Source organism: Athene cunicularia (assembly GCF_003259725.1).
Source record: "Athene cunicularia isolate RWA chromosome 5 unlocalized genomic scaffold, athCun1 chr5_part1, whole genome shotgun sequence".
Classification (NCBI taxonomy): Eukaryota; Metazoa; Chordata; class Aves; order Strigiformes; family Strigidae; genus Athene; species Athene cunicularia.
Window position 1 is genome coordinate 29,261,233 of NW_020799101.1, and position 15,222 is coordinate 29,276,454.

Here is a 15,222-nt window from a genome sequence, read left to right on the forward strand (position 1 = left end):
TTTTTTAATTTTTATTGATTTTTTACTGATTTAAATTATTTTTTACTGATTTAAAGTCCATTAAAAAGTCTACCTCCAAGGCTTTAAGGGTAGCAAAGCCAGATCACCAATGATTAACTGTGGAAATCCTACCATGGATGTTTGAGTTCCTGATATGTCTATAAATCAGGATTTATGTCACTGCAATGGCCCAACATGCTCTTTGGTATCTGATGTTTCTCTTTCTAATACAAGTGAAGGAAAATGTAGAATTTACCAGGCAAGTGTTCTCAGGGTACCAGTTTTTAAAGAAAGGTTCTGGGGGAGATTTCCACCAGGAAAATGAGTAGAAACTGTAGGAAAATAAGGCAACACCTGAAAAAGTACCACTTTTTAGAGGAAGAGCCTCCACTGCTTTTGAAAAGTCACACTATAGGAGTTTTCCAAACTGATCACAAAATGCTTTTGACAAGATCCAATGCCAAATACTAAAAGAATCTAAATAGCCATGGGATAAGGAGGAAGGTCAATGCACAAATTATTGAGTAGAACACTGGAAACAGTAGCAATAAATGGACAGTGGAATGGAGAATGAATGGAGACAAATGGAAATCAGAAGCAGAGTTTCACAGAAACCTCTGTTAGGCACTGTGCTTAAATAAACCAATAAAGGACCTGAAAAATGGGTGAACAATCAAGTGATAAAGTCTGCAGAAGGTACTGAAATACTTGGGACAAACTTAAACTCTGAGTAAATGCATGGCCTTACAGGACTGAAAAACTGAGCAATAAAATATCAGATTAAAATCACTATAGGCAATATGAGGTTATGTGTATGAGAAAAAAAAACACAGTCCTAATTGCATATACAGAATGGGCTCCAAAATGAATGTTACTACTTGAGCAATGCCTTGGAAGGAAAAGTATAAAAGTTCCATAAAGACCATCAGCTTAATAGTCAATAGCAGCCAAAAAGAAAATAAAATTTTAGGAACATTTAGCAAAGGAATACAAAATAAAGCAGAAAAAAAATTCATTACATCACTGTATAAATCCATGGTACATATCCACGTGTTATGCGCAAATCTGGTCCCCTCATCACAAAGGCAATTTGAAAGACAAACAGGAGTAAGTAATCCTCTCTCCTCACATGAAAACTGAGCAGGGTAAGACTCTCAGCCTTGAAAAAAAGGTGACTTAGGAGGATAGAATGCAGGTCATAAAATACCACTTTAAGACCATGCTATCCAGAAACTTCAGATGTTGCTGTTTTTCACAACTTGGGCCTCTTCATTCTTCAAAAGAACCCCAACCTTTCCTCAGTGGAAGAAGTCACCATATTTCCTATGTGTTCTTTGTCCAAAGGTCATTAAAGTGGTAGACCACAATTCCTCTCGGGGTCTGTCATTTGCCCAACCACCTTATACACCTAAGGGCATGCTTCAGCCATTCATTCTACTTGCTATGGTTTTTGCATGCAGTTCCCCAAAGGAAGACCTGGAAGACCCAAGCAGCACCCCTTTCAGGTATTCCTTTCAGGAACAACTAGATAAAAGACCTTAACCTGCAAACAGCTTCATGTCAAAGAAAGCGTAACTGAAAATTCCAAACAGCAAACAGTCCTGAACTCACGTCTCTCAAGCCCTAGATTTATTCAGTGTCTTCAGCTGCTTCAATAAAACTCCAAGTTCCAGATCTAAATTTATTTCAGTACATATAGATAAAGACACAAGTATGATAATCTATATGAATAAAAGCTTTGGAAATAAATCCAGTATACTCTTACAGACAATTTGCACCTGTACTGTCAAGTCCAGGGATTTCATAAACTCTGGAAACCGTACAGAATTATGGCTCTGTAAATAATCAGTGGATTAATACTGGAAGCAAAGCAGAGATCTGTTTCAGAGAGAGTACACATTTCAAGAGGTAATAACTGTGCATCTTTACACAAGCACCAAGTTTATCTAAAAATATATCCAATAGTTCTAGCCCAGCATTAACTGCAATTATCCTCAAAAAGAACAGCAGGGGAGGGGGGGTGCAGAACAAAACAAACCCAACCAAACCCCCCAAGTCTATATTTAACTTTTCCTCTGCAATTAATTATTGGAATTACCACACTCAGCCTAGAAAGCAACCACGGAGAGAAAAGAATGCTTCTCTACTAAAGAAAACGTGTCATACATGCTTATGTAAAATAAACACTGTGATGTATAGCGAAGTCTTGCCTGAAACGGTGCATAAAATTTATACACTCCCAGCTTATATCATTTTATGTTCTCACTTATATAAAAGCAGGGAGACTAGCTGGAAATTATCACATTAGACAACCATTATGAGGTACATCATAAAAAATTCTACACTACAACATGTACAGACGTTGAAAACAATTGTGTAGTGCCAGACTCATACAGCTCGAGCAATGTATTCAGAGAATCAAACATTCTGGGATGAGCAGTTTGTGTTTCCCGGCCATTTCTGACTCAGCACGGGTTTGCCCTGCAGCAAGGAACAGTGACGGGGAGATGATGTGGTGTGAGGAGATTAGCATTGAAATGGACAAAGACAAATTAACTTTTTCATATTAATTCATCATTACTTCAGCATCCTTTATAACTGTCCTATGCTACCTTGGGCTTTTTTTTTATATACTGATTTTCACTCCAAAATGTCAGCACTACATAGAAGATATACAGAGTGGTAACTTTCATATGCTGATTCTTCAACATACATGTGAGTGGTTGGCTGTTGTTTTTTGGTTTGTGGTTTGGGGTGGATTTTTTAATCTCCCTGTATAAAGCCTTTTTTGTCATTCTACTGGCCAGTAGTGAGTAAAGAATTTTCAATCATTACATACTTTTTCCCTTCACCAGCTAAAAAAGTCAGATGGTAAAGGATGCAAAATATTTCAATCTAGCAAGCAGGTAGTCCCTTGTTCCAAAATTTTTTTCCAAAGAGATAATGTGAAATAACTTTTACATTGGAAGAGAGCAAAATCAAGATTAGTTTTGTGTGAATACTAATCTGGATTTAAAATGGTCTTTAAGTATGCACAGAGGCAGTGAGATGTAGGTGAGAGGACCGATTTATTTGCTTGTGTCTATACCACCATAGGTCCTTGACTGCCTACCAAATCTGACACATGTCCAGTCAGGCAGGAGAGCAGAGATAATCTGCAACTGTTTGTATGCATTCGTACAGTTGCTGAGAAGTTTTTTGGGAAAAAAAAAAAAAAAAAAAAATCAAAATATAAAGCAGATTATTTCCACTCCCTAAAACAAAACAATTTACACACATGACATTTCATTTCATATCTGTGTGTGTCACTTTCTTGAAGTGCTCATCCACTAATGGGTGCAAGGTCTCCACCAAGTAAGTGTGTACCAACCTTTTCCAGCTTCAGGCAACATTACTGTCAATTCCCTCTAAACACAGCTAGTTTGGGAGCTCTCTAGAGACTGCTGAAATACATGGAAGTCCACTTGTTTTAACACGTCACTAGATTTTATTCCAATTGTGCATTAAAAAACCTAATTTAATTTCAGCTATATGAAAATATCTTGTCGAATTACTCACAAAACCCTAGTTCAAGTTTTCTTCTTTAATTGTATATTTAACTGGTAGCTGGGAAAAGGGTATTTTTCACAGAAGGTTAATTGATTCTACAAGACTGATGTGCAACGGTAAATTTGAAATACAAAAATCCTCACATCAAAAATCTTCTATAATTAACCTTTTCAAATTCTTTGATCAATAAAATTGCTTTTGACATTTTTAATAGAAATAAAGAGGGTGAGATCTTTCTCTCTTTGTTCAAAACTTCATTCTTTCCAGATTTCAGTTGTCATTTTAGTTTGCTTTTTTCTGACCACTTTAAAAAAAAAATCATTTTCTTCTCCAAAACAAAAAAGAACAAAGAAATTTTTTTAATTAAGTAATGACAGTTAAAAAACACAGTTTTGATGCAAATTTCACTGCAAAGTTCCAGCCAGTCCCGCTATATTTCTTGGGAGTTACCTCAAAACCAGTACTCTCGGGATTTCTCCCATGACAGCAGAATTGAGGTACTGCTGTAAGTCTTAGCTCAAAGTTAGGGAAAATTAAAATAATACATTTCACTGTAATTTCACACTCCAATTTCCTAATAAATACATGCTAATCACTTAGGAGAAATCTTAACATTATTTCAAGGAAAATTATCCAAAGGCTAAACAAGCTTATTCATTTTTATTATGGAAGTTTGTTATGAGAAATCAATTACTTCTATCAAGCAACATGACCTAAAATAGATCATACAGGAAGAGGTGGGCAGGGTTGTTTTAGCCCATTTTCAAGTTTTATTATTTCTTATCCTCTCATATGTACTGTACAAAGTATGTCAGTCATTGCCAACCTCTGGCTACAAAGTCTTATATCTTTCTCTAGGAGTCACTCAAGATCATCATTTGTGCTTTTTCCTTAAACTAAGGCAGTATCAGACATATTATAGGTAGTGTAATATTGGATGCCCAGTCACTCGGTTCACTCAGTTCAGAAGTTATAATAATAATTTTAAAAAGAAAGAAAATAGATTCATCTACCTGAAGAATTCTTCAGGACACAATATTAGTATGTCAGACCCAACAATGCAACTTTATTTAAGCTGCCCCAGCCCCAATCCTAGTGATAAAACAGATCAAAATAGCCATGAGACATGCTGCAATTTCTGAAACTAACTTGGTTACACTAAATTTTAACAATTTTATTATAATAAAGATTTTTGACGAAACTGCTACTTTTTGGAATGATGAAAAATGAAGCTGCTGAGATCAGAGTCTGATCCATTTGGGAAATCAATATTCTATATTATATGAGACACAACACACTGTGGCTAGCTGACCCTGCAAATTCTCATTGTCATGTAAAGTTTAACTGTAAATAATTTAGCTGTTAAATATAATATTTTCAGGCCTTATCTAGAAGAACACCATAGCCATTGCTTGTTACCTCAGCTTAGGGATTCACAGAAATAGACTAAGGTCTTTGGAGCACAAATTGGTTTTTTTACTGTGATACTGAAGGGTTCTGCTCTATTGTTTTGGTTCCTGGTACTATCTAATATCAATAATGCGTTATTAAAAGTGTACATTCAGTTGTTTCAGACATTCAGTTATCACATTAATGGTACACTGTAAGACATTTTTTTCATTTTGGGGATTCATTTTTAATATATATAAAAATGAGAGACTTTCTGTACTCCAAGGATGAGCCATGGCTTCAGTAACCATTTTGCAAACTCTTTCTCTCAGTCACTACTTGGATAAAATCCTGACCCTTTATGTTAATTTACTGGTCACCTAAAAACAGATTTGTGGTCGTGCTGTGTTATCAGTTCATTGACACCATCACCCAAGATGAGTACGGTTGCTTTATCCTCTTCCTTTCTATTGTGCTATTTTACAAGGTCATTTACAATTGACACAAAGCATCAGGAAGGCATTTCACCAATCCCAGCATAGAATTATTGTTTCTGGATTATACTAAATGACAGAGACAACTTCATTTTCTCCACACACAGTATTATTTTTGTACTGAGAGCTTTCTAGTTTCACCATCACCCATCTTCTGACTACAATCCAAAAAACTACTTTCTCATCTCATTATACATAACAGATTTGGGAAGAAAAGCTATACAATAAACAGTATCAATGGCATCTCTAAACGGGGTTCAAGCACATTTTCATCTTCTTTTTGCATTTGAACTCTAACCAAATTTTAAAATATTGGCAATTGCAGAACTTTATTCTTAAATCTAAATCAGTTTCAACAATACTGATAGCGGCCAAGAAATTTTTCAGTATCAAATGCTCTTGAATTATCATCTCGTACACAAGTACATGATATGCACCAAGACTACCCACCACCACTGTTACAGACTGCATCTCCTCAGATAAGTAACTGATTCTGATCTCTCTTTGATTATTAACTAAGAAGTCAGTAAAATGACAGAAATAAGAAAGCAGGCTTTCAAAGGCTGTTAAGCTGAACACAGAAAATTAAGGTACAAATGTTTTTACCCTTTTAAGTCATTCTGTTACCTAACACTGCTTTTTTTTTTTTTACCATCAACTTGATCAGATACATCAAAATTAAGTTAAACTAGAGGATGAATCGAAATGTAGATAGTTGTGAAACTTTAGAATACAAAATTATTGCTTCAAAACTTTAACTAGCTATAAGATATTAGCATAGTATTTTTAATATTAGTAGTTCAGCATTAACACTGATGCTCTGAGCAGCTCTGTACTAATGTTAGATATCATACATGATCTGGGAGGGGAACTACAGTTCTGACATGCATTGTTCAGAGCACAATCCCTGAAGAAAATAAAAATTAAAAAAAAAAAAAAAGCAGCACCTATATCCTCCTAGAACAATCTTATAATGGAAGGATGCAACTAAGACAACAAAAGCAACAACAGAACAAATAACAAAAGAGAAAGAGAGAAAGGAAGAGGGAAGGGGAAAGAGGAAAAAGGGGAAGGGGAAGAAAGAAGGGGAAGGGGAAGGGAAATCACCCTCCCTTTTTATCCTTTTATGTAGGTACATGTCAATACCTAAGGTATTTACTGTGTTAAGGGCAAACCCAAAGCCTTGTAGTCTGACTGAACTCATTAAAAAAGTACTTCTGGCAAGGCTTTCTCAATCTGGACAGATACTGCCTTGAAGATGCCATAAAAGTGACTGAAATGTTTCAACAGGAAAACTATAGATTCTTGCACAAGAATTTCCCAAGTAAGCTCGATCCTTGAAAAACACATGTATCTTGGAAGCATCAGGGATAGAGGAACCCAAACCTGGTTTTTGAAGGTGACTTTTGAATTCCAAGAGCTAAGCATTTGATCAGGAGATAAAAGAAAACAGTATTGTGAAAAGAAACACAGATAAAGCAAAAGTGCAAGGACTACAGTCTGGAAGAAAAAGAAAAAAAAGAAGGTCAGAAGGAACTACAAGAAAATGAAAAACTTAAATATGGATGCAAGACAAAAAGATGCTAGGGAATAAATTCAAAAAGCTCGTAATCTGAGATATAAAAAGGAAATTCAATCTAAAATCCACCTTAGCTAGTATGAAAGCAGGAAAAGATGCAAGCAGAAATTAGAGGGGTTTCATTATTGTTATGTCGTACTAGGAGGAAAAAAGCTTCTAGCAGGTTAAGAACTAAGACCAGTGTTTATCAGCATGAACTGGTATACCACTGCACCTCATTTACCCCATAAATTCATCTATATCAACTGTCTTCCTGTCTTCACCAGTGATTTTGACTCTTGTGTGGGTGGTTCTATGATAAGGGACCAAAAAGTCACCCATACACAGAAATTTTTCAGTGAGACACAAAAGATGATGATGGAGCAGAGATCATCTTACAGCACTCCAAAAAGACCATCTCAAAGCTGACTCTGCACAATGGGTCCTGACCAACATGCACTAGAAGAACAGATGTCACTGAACTAGACCACCTGCACAGTAGATTGCAACTTGATTTTTATAGTCATCTGGTGGCTGGCACAGAAGAGAAGGATGACAGTCTCCAGCTACAAAAGCTGCTTGTACATGGGAGTAAACAGGTTTGGATATTTCTGGTTCAGATCCTTGGACCCCAATAATTTAGAAAGTGATATCTTTGTTGTCTGCCCCATTATGACTGGGCTACACACATTTTGTATAATGAGGCTACTGTACAGACAGTTATCGTTGTTCATTTGGGTTTATTATTTTTTTATCCTGATATAAAAGATACATGTAGCATCATGTTCCAAGACTTCTTTGAATGCTTCCAAGCACAGAAGAGAATTCATTTTCCAGAGCTAGAAATGACCGTACTAGCCCAAACAGTATCTTAAGATTTAATTTGCTTCATAAGAGTAGCTTGAAAACGATAGATCTTACCCTGTCTGCTGCCACCAGCAGGCAGCAAGATGTCTGCACCAGCACAGTTTATGACTATACGAGCTGAAAACTTGTTCTCTGCACGTATATGGTGTACACTTTTGGTAAATCCGTTCAACACACATAATTTTTTTAATTATTTTCAGAATTGCACTGAGCAATTCAATAATATGAATCAATAAACAGAGATGCCATAAAACAGTCCACAGGAGGTCCATTCAATTTGCTATGCAATTTAAATTTTAGATCAAGCACCTGCAGAAACAGTAGGTTCTCAATATACATTCTGAAGAACTGAAATACTGATATGAACTAGCATTTTTCTTTAGTTAAATTTCAAGTCAGTATATATAATTACAGGTATTTCTAGTTCAGAAACCTTTTCATCCTACTACCAAATACATATACAGTACATGAAAAAGGAATGGAGAAATGTTCACTTATCCAGAAGTAAGACCATTTGCTTCCAATGTTATTCTTCAAGTTTTACTCTAGATTTTCTTATTCTGTATGATCTTCTAACTTTGTATAAAAAGAAAATGTTTATTAAGATGGAATAGTACCTACTTGAAAAAATACATTTCCATCATCATTTTGAACATATTGCTACAAGTCAATCATATGTCTTCAGTTTATGTCTTTTTTTATTAACAACCATTTTTACTCAGCAAAAGAAAGTAATATAGATAGGCAGAATTTGTTCAGAAAGCTGGGTAAACATACAGCTATGAACTGTATGCATGCAGGAATACGTTTGATACTTCATGCATTCAGAAAAAATGTCATAAGGGAAAACAATTTAAAAGTAACAATTATTGTGTGGCCACTTGAAAATCGTGTGCATTGGACATGAAGACAAATTGTGACTGCCATCTCAGATGCACTCACAAGAATAATTTGTGTGTGTGTGTGTGCAATTACTGAATTTATACAAACTCATGTGGTTCTATATGTGTTTTCCCAACCTTAAATAACAAATTTTTTACTGAAAAGATTATGCATGTTTGTTATATGTAGTTTTTAGGCTGGAAATTAGGATTGAAATCCCACAAGACTCTTCCTCACCACATGTCACCACTTCTTAGGTTTGAAATGCTCACAAAATGATAAGTCTTTTACGACACTTATTTGTTCCTCACGTAAACCAAGAATTTCAGAGGAACATAAAAACCTTAAAAACCCACCATAAAACCTCAAAACATGTTAAACTATTTTCTCAAGGCCATATGAAAAAATTAATAAAAAGAAGTCTCTAATTCCTCCCCTCCTAACACAAAATTTCAAAACACAAAGAGTAATTTTAAATATTTAATTTTATATTATTATTTAAGTCTTCTTTTTGAGAAGTTCTGACAGTCTATCACTTCCTTTAAGGCCTACCAGAATTGTTCAGGATTGGCCCCTTAATTTTGTCACTAGTTAACATATTGACTACATGTATTCATTATTTTACAGTCTTACTCTGAAAGAGATTTTAGAGAGTCTCAGTTTAGTTACTTGCTTCTGCCAACCTCCTATGGTACACGAAATGATGCAACTGTGATGACTACACTAATACAGTATTTCAGAAGAATACGGGTTTTCAGCATAAATTAGAATATTGGCTTTTTGCCTCAAAACTTGAGTTTTTCTTCAGAGAGATGGAAAAACAAGCATGATTTCACAGAACCTCCAGTAACCTGAACTTTTAAGATAATCACCTGGGAAAGCACAGACCTAGATTCCAGCCACTTATATTTAAAAAAAAAAAAAAAAAAAGTTTATAAAAAGTAGAATTAAATAGGAACAACTGAGCAAGCTCCACTCAAATCACCTCATAAAGTCCTGTTTAAGGTCCTTTCTTTGACAGTGGATGCCATTTCCAAAAAGGAGCAGGAATTAGAGCTCTCACTTGGTTTAAGATTTCTGCAACCATTTGTGAATGGAAGAAAAACCACCATGGCTTTCTATTACCAAATACGTGGAAGTGATTCTCCCCAGTCATGAGGCTCCAGATTTAGCACATGTGATTTATTCATGAATGTCAAGTAGCTAAAACTTCAGAAAGTTGATCAGGTGCACAGAAAATATAGGAACCCAATACTCTGTATGCTTGTCATACAGAATGTGGAACTGGAGGAAAAAAAAAAAAAAAAAATCACAGAATTCTGAATTGCACAACATGTGTGATTAATCTGATGAGGACAAGATGTAAAATACATTCCTGTCCTTAGCATCCTTCATTATGCTGGTCTACACTAAGGCTGTGGTGATTCGCAGTTAAAGCATTTCTTGCCTCACACATTGCAAGGAGAGTACTGTTCTTAACTCCGATGGCCAATCTGTTCCACTAAGAGTTAGGTGCTGCAAGCATTCAACACTGTAAACTCCAGTCCAAGCTAGGTTCTCAGGAATCTAGTTTTGCAGGTAAAAGGTGCAATATCTGTCCAAATTTAGAACGACTTAATTTTTAAAGAATTCATTTAATTGAAAATATCTAATGACACACTGTCAATTCTGTTTAATCAGCTGTAAAATTCCAATTTATGTTGCTTCATTCTACATTCATGTTATACACTCATGTAACTCTACTATATGAAATGGCACTGGACCTCAATTACTTTCTCAGAACTAAAGGCCTTATCTTACCTTTTCTCCTGCTGAAACACTCACTGGTCCTTCAAAATTAACAGTACAGAACTGCACTTTCACTTATTAAAAGACACATACTTTGTAAATCATTATACCAGTACCTATTTCTAAATCATTATACCAGTACATATTTCTAAATCATTATACCAGTACGTATTTCTAAATCATTATACCAGTACGTATTTCTATACCTTTTTCATGCCAAGGAGTCATTTCGGTGCATTACAGATATAGTAAAAGTCTGTAGAAATGGACTAACATGAAACCAAAACTATGAAAAAATAATGCTATTAAATACCCTAGGGTTTACACATTTCAGTAATCCCATCATTTAAGCAGTCTATGGAATTTATTTGCATCCATCTTTCCTTTCTTTCTTTCCTTCCTTCTTTCCTTCTTTCCCTATGGACATTTACAGTTCTGAGAAGTAGAGACAAGACTTCAAAGAAACAGTAGTATGATTCAGAATCACGCCATAAATAGAGTTCAACAAGTTACTGCAAGATCCTACCTAAATACAAAGGATATAGTGTGTGTGTGTATATATATCGGCATTATCATATGACAACTGACTGGTCAGAATCAGCGACTGATTTATTAAATATAGCTACCCTTTAATACTCATTGGAATGAATTTTTTGCACTAAAACATCTACTCCTAGGTTGTAAAATAATAGTCTGACAGTTTGAACAAGGAAAGAGACAACCCAAGAAAAACATTTGTGTCTATTTAAATCTGTTTTGATAAAAACTGCTTCAACTCAGTAATTTCAGTTTTATGACTGGGTCCCCTCCAAAGAGAAACAACCAAGACATCAAGCATTGATTAACTCCTTGAGCAAAGCAGCAGTAAGGAAACAATCTACAATAAATAAGTTATCTCTGAAGAGCTCCCAGGTGTGTTGCATTCAAAAGTTGTGGCCTAGTTAAGCTACATTCTGGTTATATTGTTTTTCTTTCTGCTTTGTTCATGAAAATTCATTTTGCTGTTTGGGAAATCTGTGAAAAGCGTCCGAGACAAATAATTGACTTACTCAGCAGCAAGGAGGAGTGGAAGCTCAAACAAGCAGCTGAAATAAATTTGACTGCAGCCACAAGCCCCTGAAATTTACCTGTTTTACCTGTCAGATAAAAAAAAAAAAAAAAAAAAAGAAAGAGGATAAGTGTTCTACCTCATAGATTCAGAAAAGACTGGATGAGATTCAGTTATTCTAGAACCTAGTAATAGAAAATGTCAGACAGGGATGCTCCAGCTGCTGGAAAGCTACCAGCAGAAACGGTGGAAAATGCTGGAAATGTCTGTGTTCCCAGCAGCTGTGGAATTAAAAGCTATTTATAGACCCTGCCATAAATTATAACATTTTTTCCAGAAAATCTTGAAATTAGGGAGAAGCTAAGAGGGAGGAAGAAATGAACAGTCTGCTGGGAAGGTAATTTTCTTCACAGTTGCCAAAATCTGATACAATTAAGATGACACGGATGTTTTCTGCATCAGTCTTCTTCTAATTGGTAACTACACCCCTTGATGATATTTTAAACAAGAACAGATGCTTCTGTCTTAAACAAATTTATTTTGCTAAGCAGAAAGAGAACCGCATCATGGATGAATGGATCTGGTTTTTATTTTGAGAATAAAATATTTTACAAGGATTACAGATACTTCTTTGTGGAATGAAAACAACGCTATTCTATGACAGCTTAAAAACTCCTCTAAACTTAGAATAGTAACTTATGATGGACAGTATAATAAGATGATTGCCTTTCCCAAGCTTGTTCTATCATTCAATGATAAACATTTTCAGGAGGAACAAAATCATAGTATGATATGGAACATATCATAGGAAAATAGAGCTTTCAGTAACATGGAAAATACTTTCCTGCTCACTAGTGCTGTCATTCATGTTCTGCTCTGTGTAAATGGAGAAGAGCAAGCCCTGTCAGGCACCTTCACTCCACTGCTGATTTTGCATTTGTTGGATAACCAGATAGCCTCCCTTTGCCTCTGTTTCCATCCTCTGATGAGCAAGATCCTCAGGCCAATAACTCTTTTCAGTATGCACCAAAGGTAACAAAATGGAGCCCATTTATATCTGGGAATTTTGAGCACTAAAGGTAGTAAACAATAACTTCCTGGGAAGGATGAGGAAAAGCAAAGTAACAGCCACTCTGAACATACAACACTTACCCTCTTCCCTCCAGACAGCATCAGTTCATTCTCTAGTAACAATATGACATAGTGCTACATTTTAAGTAGAGAAGTAGGGTCACCTTATTGATGAAGGACAACCCAGTTTCACACCTATTAAATAATTAAAATGGAAGACGTACATTTGCCAAGTGACAACTGTTTCCAGGATTCTTTTCTGAGAGAAAATAATCCCTTACCACTTGCTTAAGAATTAACATGAAGCTAAGAAAAAAAGAGTAAATACAAAGATCTAGCACAGCTCCAAAATTAACTCTATCCTTCTTGCCTGTAATAGGATTTTTTTTCTTTTTACTGTAATAAATTTAACAATCTGTTTGCACTAAACTGGGAATATGAATGGATTTGTGTACATGTGATAAATCCAGTTAAACTATATGTAATTTATTCTTTCCTGGAAGTCATCTTGGAAACTAAATTTCAAAAGTATTTTATCCCATTTTGATAATCATATTTAAGTATTTATCGTGGCAATTTTGTCATCTCTTCAGTTAGAATCAGATTATTAATACTTACTACTCATAAATCACAACAGTTTTGGATATGCTAATACATGGAGTTATAAAGTCTCTGTGTGAAGATGTGGGTTTTTCAAACATGTTTATGCATGCAGTTTTTCAGAGAAGTGCTTTAGAAGGAGGAAAGTATCGCTATTTAAGCACTTTCAATATTCTTATACAATATGTTACATTTGATTAAAATAGAGAAAAATTGCTGATGGGATTAGCTAAAATCTCCATTGTGAGGAAATAACTAGGATTTCAAAGAAATAAAAATCACCTAAATTTATTATAAAATATTACTAATTTCATATATGACCTATACATTTGTATTTATATGTCTATTTATTTGTGCTTGTAAATTACAAGTTCAGGATTAATGATAGACTTTGGTAAAAAAAATGCATAAAGTATTTTAAAATTAACTATATTATCACAGTCTTGCAATAAGTGTAATAACTGAAAACTACAGAAAAAGTAGCTACCAATTTACAAAGAACTGGAGAATTAAATCAGAGGGGAAAAAAAAAAAAAAGTCCATGTTATGGGTGGCCCACCTTGTCTTCCTAACACCTCTCATTAGAGCATGTTTTCATCTGCTCATCAGATTTTGGCCTCTAATTTTGTTCAAGGTGAATTCCCCAACAGAATCCACTCTGAGATCCCACAGCATTATGTCCTGAGTCTCTTTCTACTCAGAACAAATGAGAGTGTTCCATGTAAATTGTATGTCCAGCTGAAGATCTTCATCAAAACTTAGAACAACTATTTATTCAGCAATATATGAGAAATACATATTCCCCTGAAATAATGTATATCACTTTGTTAATAATTAAATATTCTTCAGTAATGAACAGATTCACTTCCAAGAAATTTGGTCACGTATCAGCTGTCAGTCTTAAATTTCTCATTCTCTATCATTGCTTTCACTTTTTGTTAAGGGATTTGCTGCCTCTTCAAAATAAATACGGTATTCTGTTCACAGCACTGCATATCTGATTGCACATACAAGAAGGCCCAGATGAACACAGAAACACTTTCCAGTAAATTCAGTCTGAAATACTTTTCAAAAAGATGGAGTACAGTGCTGGAAATTAAGTAATATACTTTAAAATAAACTTGAAATTTGCTTTGTATTACAAAGCTGTTGAATGTACAGTCAAGACCATTTCATGATGACTTCAATACCTTTTCCTCGAATAGCAAAAGCTTCTACACGAGTTACACACTGATCCTGTGGAGAAAGTGAGTTGTCAGTGGAAAGACTGTTAAAAAGAAATGAGGGAACTAATTCTGCTGCTGTTAAAAACACAAACGAGGCAGGAGGGAGAATGTGAAAGCATTTGACAATGAAATCTTCGACTTGGTAAATTACAGGAGTAGCTTAAAGTTATTTTAACTACAATATTTTGTTGATAGACTGTTTGGATTCACTGCAACCTGGTTGTTCGTTAATTAAATAACAACATTAACTGAGTACAGTTGAATAATTACCCTACAAACATGCTCCAAGTTTCAACTTACTACTACATCAGTAAGAAACTGTCATGCAATCCTATGGAGTCTCATCCTATATATCAAAAAGTAATTCCGAATACCAAGATGTGCAAGACATGCAATTCTTTTTTGAGTGAATATTCTCACTGAATATTCCGAAATGTGGAATAAATCACTCAGTTTACTCAACACTATGTAACAGAAACACACAGATGAAATACAAAGATGTAATGAACTGGTAAAACTTTTTGTGCATAGGAATATCTGCATGAACAGTGCTATATGAACATCACCTAACTTTCATTCTTTAAATGTAAATAGACATTAAACAATCAGAGGAATGTAGGAGTGCCAAATGAAGAGGTGAACTTTGGCATTTGCTATTGCTCCCTGTAGGCGTGTTATTGCATATAGTTTCAAGCATCCTTGCTTGTGAAAGCATCCTTTTTCATTAACATAGAGTGATAGCAACTGGCA

General features: G+C 34.9%; 1 protein-coding gene across 3 annotated transcripts in view; it reads right to left on the reverse strand.

Annotated features, from left to right (window-relative positions):
* Positions 1–15,222, reverse strand: part of AKAP6 (A-kinase anchoring protein 6) — a 287,672-nt gene that overhangs the window by 237,172 nt on the left and 35,278 nt on the right. The window contains exon 2 of one of the 3 annotated variants that reach the window (XM_026849465.1): positions 4,563–4,641. The exons of the other annotated variants lie outside the window; for them this stretch is intronic. The gene's annotated coding sequence lies outside the window, so the exon portion shown is untranslated. The remainder of the gene's footprint in view (positions 1–4,562; positions 4,642–15,222) is intronic. 3 annotated transcript variants of the gene reach the window in all.